The sequence below is a fragment of the Micromesistius poutassou genome (assembly GCF_964030765.1).
Source record: "Micromesistius poutassou genome assembly, chromosome: 13".
NCBI lineage: Eukaryota > Metazoa > Chordata > Actinopteri > Gadiformes > Gadidae > Micromesistius > Micromesistius poutassou.
In genome coordinates, this window is record NC_140283.1 from 16,379,407 (window position 1) to 16,386,906 (window position 7,500).

The following is a 7,500-nucleotide window of genomic DNA, read 5'->3' on the forward strand; positions in this document are numbered from 1 at the left end:
CTGGGCTGAACGTAGTTACGGCTCCCAGGCGCACGCGGGGCCTGGCGCCGTACGCTGTCCAGCAGATAAATCAGTCGTAAGCCAAGCGATGAACTACACTGAGGGATATATCGCTGCTTAATGGACGGTTGGGTCCTGGCACTTCTGCCTATGAGATTCGGGGGCGAGCCGTCAGAGCTGAGGGAAGATATTTCTGGGATCTGATGCCCATGGACTGTGTGCGTTCTGTAACACGCGCTGCGTTGTGTCAATCCGTTGTGTCGGTGTGTTGTTGTGTTACACAGGGGCCCGGTTCTTCTGTCTGAATTCGATGTGTCATGTGTCTTTACTCCCATCTCTACGTAACTGCTCTCCACGACAGGTAACGTAAGAGAGGTGTATTAGCAAGTTTGCAGGGTAATATTGGTTGATACGGTGGCCCTGAGAGGTCAATGGACTGCAACTTAGGAAAACACATGCTAATAGACAAAGCACAGGAAGATACAGAAAATGTGTCTATCAATTTGACAACAACGCACTGCAAATTAAGAAAACTGATGGAAATAGACGCGAGAAAATTAAGCAAGCATCTTCATCAAATGAACAACGCAGCTTTTAGAAAGAATGTGCTGCACATTGAGACTATACAACACAATACAGACACAAGCTGCCATTGCACCAAATAGCACCAAGAGGACACTTTAAAGTAATAAATTATTGTATACAAAAGAATCGTAGGCTATATCCTACTTTAGGCCGAAGTACATCCAAAAAAGGAGATTAAATTTAGTCATTAAAGTAGCATTCCAGTAGATGGAGACAAAGCACTAAGAAAAAATCTGGTTCTCCTTCGTAGTCTTTTTAAATCTGCAACTTGATTGGTTGACCAGGTATGTAACGTATAAGTGGAATATATATGGAAGAAACTATCCGTACCTTTAGTAGTATGAGTATGTCTTGAGTAATTATGAATAATTAACATAAAAATTCCCAAGATTGAACACGTGAACGCACATAAACAGACCAACACACAACACATCAAGGACACATTTAAACTTTGTAAATCGAGTGTAACATAGGCAATTATAAATACTAATTCTCCCTTTCTTTCAGAACATACAACTTTAAATAGGAAAATCGTTAGCGGGGTCTGGGCCCCCATGCGCTGTTCTTCCAGCAGAGGGCAGTGTAGGAGAGTTACTGAGGCCGCTGAGGAACGGCCCTCTTCACCACACAAAGCCCCAGCAGCTCAAGCGTGGTTCGGTCTGCACAAAGTTAGTAGTATCGCTCAGTCCTTCTACCATCTTAATTGCCGCCATCTTTGCGAGAGCGGCAACAAGATGATATTTTCCAGCTACCAAGATTTTCAACGACCCCCAACTGCTGTATTTTATCCTATAGTCCACTCAACTCCAGTACACTCTATACTATACGATAATATACTATGCTCTGCTAAACAATACTATACCTATAATCTCTCTCTCTCTCTCTCTCTCTCTCTCTCTCTCTCTCTCTCTCTCTCTCTCTCTCTCTCTCCCTCCCTCTCTTCTCATCAGTGAATCCAGCATCTGGCTAATAGGGTCTCTGGTCTTGGCCTGCACACCACACGCACACATACACATTAATAACTTCATTAGCACTTCCTCACCGCAGCCAACACTACAGCCAACTGAGCTACAGCTGTATGTGTTTGTGTGAGTGTGTGTGTTTGTGTGTGTGTGTGTGTGTGTGTGTGTGTGTGTGTGTGTGTGTGTGTGTGTGTGTGTGTGAGTGCGTAGGTACGTGTGTGTGTTAGCGTAAGTGTGTGCATCTGTGTCTGTGTGTTTGGAGCTGTGTGTGTGTGTGTTCGCAGCTGCGTGGGTGTATGTATGTGTGTTGGGGGGTGCCGTGTGTGTGTGTGTGTGTGCAGACGTGCATGCATTGGAGTCTAGTTTAAGGAGAACGGAATGGAAGGGGGAGGTGGGTGGGGCGGAGGGGATACTTAATTGCATATAACTCTTGAGATCCAGGCCAAACACTTCCCCTCTATTTCTGCTCTTGTTCTGTGATTGAAACCGAGTCTGGCCTGCACGCACCACACACACACACACACACACACACACACACACACACACACACACCCCACCAGCACTCTCCTCAGTGGGCCATACACACTGCTCCACACCCACCCCCCAACCCTGGCCCCATCAAAGATAGACACAGAGCTCTCTGCACCAAGTCAAAGTGTGTTATAATTACGGGGGTAGGGGTTATGTTTAAACATGGAGCTAAACGTAACATTAACATCAAACAAGAGGGAAATGCTTTAGTTCAGCGCACAGATCTCTTTTAGTCAAGCGATCCCCCTCGCCCCGGATGAATTAGCAGCCCTGTCTGCTCTCCTTGGTGGCTCGGGAATATGTTCAATCTGGTATATACAGTATATATATATATATATATATATACTGTAGATTGTACACAATCTGAAAAATAGATGATCTTTAAGCCATAATAAAACACACACTGAGCACACACACACACACACACGGATACATGGTTTTCGCTCACGCACACACACACACACACACACACACACACAATTATGTTTGCCACCAAGTGCTGTTTTCGGGATATCCTTAAATATATATATTGATATACGTCCTATGTGAGCTACTAGTTATCTGTGACCTAGCATTGCAACTGTAGTTATATATATATAAATATATATATTTATATGCATGTATGCAATGCTCCATCTACCAGTCTGAATAATGCTCACACACACACCCGCTGGGATCCTGATCATCCCTCTGGGAGGAAGCGTCAGTCAGGAGCGTGGCTTCTTAAGGGGGACCTTCTCTACCTTAAACCGCATGGGAGGCCAGCCACGCTTTTTAGGATTTTTTTGTTTTTCCATGATTCGTGCCATGATACTCCATGATTAGCTTTTGAGCATGAGAGTTCATCCAGTTCCCACCTGCTCATCAGACCCCCCGGTTTTGAATGGACTACAGCTGGTGTGGTGTTGTCTGTTTTTTTTTTGAGCTGCTCCACTGAATTGATGCAAACGGTGTGCAAATATATTGATTCATATTTAGTGACGTTATGCACATCTTTAATCAGCATACAACTAGGCATTATAATTAAATTATAATATTGCATTAATTTCAATTATTTACTTTGACAATTTTTATTATTTTTTTTGAATAAAATAGATCTAATTTAGCAGCAGGTAGGGGCTAGGGTGGGTGACTTGTCCACGGATGTCTACAGGTACACTGTGGCCATTGGGGATCGAACCCAGGACCTTTGGATGTGAGGGAATCATGCTAACAGCTTGCACTCTTGCAAGCAAAGCTGTTGCTTGGCAAAGTTTACAAATTGTCAAACTCAGAACCTTTGACTTTCAGTTAGACCATCCGCAAACAAATGATTATTGACTTCAAACTGCAAATCGTAGATAAACCCACATAAATCAGACAAGAAGAGCATAATCATGCAAAGAATGCTTGATTCGTATTTGATTATCCCAGGGAAAAAAACGATGAAACTAAAGCACAGCGAGTTTTACCAAAACATGTCGGCTATTACTCATATTCTCTCACTGTGAAATTAAGCTGCTGTCACTTCCACATCAGCCCGGCACTTCCTCGGCACAGCTCAGCGGGCTCAGGCGAGGATCATTATCCTCACATGTTCTCTGCTGCTACGCTAGCTCTCTTTAATCATGGGGGTCAAACCAGGCCACCGATTTCCTCTCTTTGTTTCAAGCTGTTGTCGGCGCCGCTGTACCCGGGCCAGAAGCCCTTCTGCCTTTGCCGTTAATGTCGTTATGTGGGTCACACGGCGACGGGCTCTGCTCGCCGCTTTACAGTTGGTCGGTTTACAGTTGGTCGCTTTACAGTTGGTCGCTTTCCAGCGAACAAAAGCTTTCTTCACGTTTTCCCGCCGCAAAGCGGGGCCGTCTAAGTGGTTATGCAGATCAATACGGCTCAGGGTGAATTCCTCAGGGGAACTCTCGACTATACTACATTTGAAACCCTGTAAACCTCTGATTTATGATGTCTGTTTCCCCTTAAATCTCAGTGCCATTTCTTTTTTTTTTCCTCTCCCTTTCTGGTCAGTCCCAAACTCGCTTGAGCCATCGGGGCTGCTTCCGACCGACGCCCCGCCCACTCTGTCCCTCTGGGGGCCTGTGATTGGGCAAGGCATCCCTCAGTCACCACCGGTGCCGGGCCTCCTGGCTCCCTGGCGGAGCATATGTGTGGTGATGTCATTGAAAAGCGACACCAGGGACTCACTGTGCTGATTCAGGTTCTGGGGAGGAGGAGGAGGAGGAGGAGGAGGAGGAGGAGAGGAGGGGAAGGAGGTGGAAGAGCGAAGGGGGAGAATTAGGAACAGAATGAGAAGGAGAGAGAGAGCAGGGACGACACTCTGTATCAGGGACAGCTCTGCTCTGACAGTTCAGCATACTTCTGTTTTGGATGGCTTGGAAGGATTTAAGTCCGCCATATATATACATAGATAGATATAAATATCTATCTATGTATATGGTTAATTGTGCCTCTTTACTATTATTATTATTATTATTATTATTATTATTATTATTATTATTATTATTATTATTACTATGTACACTATTATTATTGTGATTCTATTCTAGTCACCATATCATCCAACAAATCTCCTTATTAAATAGTTGTGTTAGTTGTCAATAGTGGACACCCCCAACCCCACACACAAACACACACACACACACACACACACACACACACACACACACACGGAAACACAGTGTGCACACAATGCATCTTGTGCACAGCACGCAGAGCTGTGCTTCCTGAACATCCTTGAACCTGCTTAACCCTTGAATATTCCGTCACAAAGGCGCAGATTGTTCTGGCCCCAGACAAGGACAATGCATGTTTGTCATCTGTTGGAGCAATGCAGCTTTGGTGGGGATTGAGGTGGGAGGATGGGGGGGAGGGCGGTTGGGAGGAGGAGGAGGAGGAGGCGGGGGGGCTGTTAAGTGATATACAGTCGTGGTATTGTGTGGGAAGCCCACTGTCACTGGGCTCGCTCCACCTCTGGGAAAAAGCTGTGATGTTGGTGATAAATAACCGAACAGGATCATTCATTACGACTGTTTTCCCTCCGGTTCCCGCCCGTTGTTGTTGTGCTGTTGTTGTTGTTGTTGTTGTTGTTGTTGTTGCTGCTTTTAATTGGCCTCGCAATGCCCTATTTGAGTGCTATTATACCTACAATCAAAAATAAAATGTGAATGGACGCCACCGACACCAGTTTTGTACATTTGCCTCAACGCACACATGAACACACACACACACACACACACACACACACGCACACATGCACAGAAACATACACACAGAAACACACACACACACACACACACACACACACACACAGAGGCACCAAACCTGATGCCACATTGGTCCCGGCTGCCTCTGACAGAGTTGAGGATGCGTGACGAGGAACACATGCACTGTGGAGCGGCTGCACCGCTGCAGCAGCGGGGTTAGGGTTAGGCAGCCCTCCCCCCACCCCCACCCCCTAACCCCCACACACCCCCCCCCCCTCCCGCCCCAACGTCTGAGGAAGCACGGGGCCCCCAGAGACAGCTGGACACATCAAACCCTCCCCTCTCCCGGGTTCAGCTGAGAGGAGGATCTGGCAGGAGACACAGAGCTCTGGATACAGTAATATACCCACGCCAACGCACCACGGGCCAGGGGAGGTCAGGGGAGGTGAATTACCCCGCCGCCCGCCCCCTCCCTCCCTCCCGCCTGGAAACACTTAATGGAATGCATTCGCTGAACATACGTGTTCATTTAGAAACAGCTAAATAGTAAAAAGTCCTTCAGCGGACACCCTTTATCCGAAGCGACCTCTCAGACGGAGAACAGTCCAAACACGCCGTCAATACTTGCACAACGGCTAAACATTGCGAGTGCTGCGTGACCTAGTTCCTGAAGACAACCGGACAGGAGTGCAGCATCGCACAGTCACTGTTGGAATCAAAACACAAGATTGTATCCTCTTTTTTTTTTATTCGTGCATAACAGCAACATCACGACCATTATGTGTCTCAGGGTTTATTTATCACCAAAAGACGGATTAACCCATATTTCAATAGCTGTTCTGTTATAATATCAGCACGGCGGCAAATTGATTTCCCGGCACCAGACACGATTTGAATCAGCGTCACAAGGGAGTGACAGACGAGAGTTGAGCGAGTGCACCGAATCCCATGACTGGGAGGATAGGGTTCATCTGACTTAATGGGTTGTCTGTGTTATCAGGGCCTGCCCCACTTCTTGTTAAGGCACGTCGCTGTTGCCAGCCATATCTACCACTAGCATGACGCTCCGGAGGAAAACAAACAAAGACATTCATGCCCTGTTAGAAAAAAAAACAGAAAAGCAGAGAAGATAGTTGGCATCACTTTCCACTTGTCCTCAGAGATATGGGTCACGGGTAAGACTAAAGGGAAAGTCCCTTAATTGTGGTCCTTGTTTGGATCTCGGTCTGCTGTGAGCACCTATGAGTGTTTTTGTTTTCTTCGATTTTACTTATTCATGTTTGTCCGGTGGAGGTTTTAGCACCGTTTTTGCACAAGAGACCTAATAGCAACAGGCTAAGAAACAGTGAAAGTTAAGTATGAAGAACGACGGGCTGTTGGAGAGGACGAAGAGCTCGACAGCCCAGCGGTGTATGGGGGGGGGGGGGCCAAGTCATCAGCCCTTACCTGAGATGACCCCGGAGCCAGCGGCTGTTGATTCACGTGCGGCACCTCCCTTCATAACAGGGCCGTGTGAGCAGCTGTGCTCCTCGGGCCAAACCACCAAGATGAATGCTTTACACCGCAGCTTGTAAAAATCGGTTATTAGAGAAGTACTCCTCCGCCGCCCTCTTTTTTTTTCTCTTCCTTTCTAGGTGTGTGTTTGTTTTAGGCTAAAAAAAAACGTTCAAAAGCTTTTGGGTGGAATGCATGTTTTTGGTTTGTTATAGAAAACATCCGGTCTAAATTTAGCGAGACTACTTATGGTGATTATGAGTATTTTCTTGTGTTGTGTTTGTTTTCTGTTTTTACTCGTTAAATTTGGGTTATTGGGTTCATCGTGGGAATGTGGCTTTTAGTCGATTCGGTTCTGCTTTTTTTCGTGAGGCACAGAAGGCTGACCTCTGCTCTAAACACTGTGGACTTGGGCCCTGACTCCCTGTACTCACCATGTTTCATTCATAATGTCCTCAGAATGCCTGCTGTAGCAACTGGTCTATGAAGTTCAGTTGAAAAGTTAGTCCAGGAGTTAGTCAAAGAGTGAGTGGAAGAGTTAGTCAAAGAGTGAGTCAAAGAGTGAGTCAAATAGTTGGTCAAAGGGTGAGCTGATGAGTGAGTTGAAGAGTGAGTTGAAGAGTGAGTCGAATAATAAGTAAAATAGTGAGTCAAAGAGTGAGTTAGTACATTAGTACAAGTGCGGGTATTAATCAATCCAAATTGCACCTGGTGCCTATAAAACAATG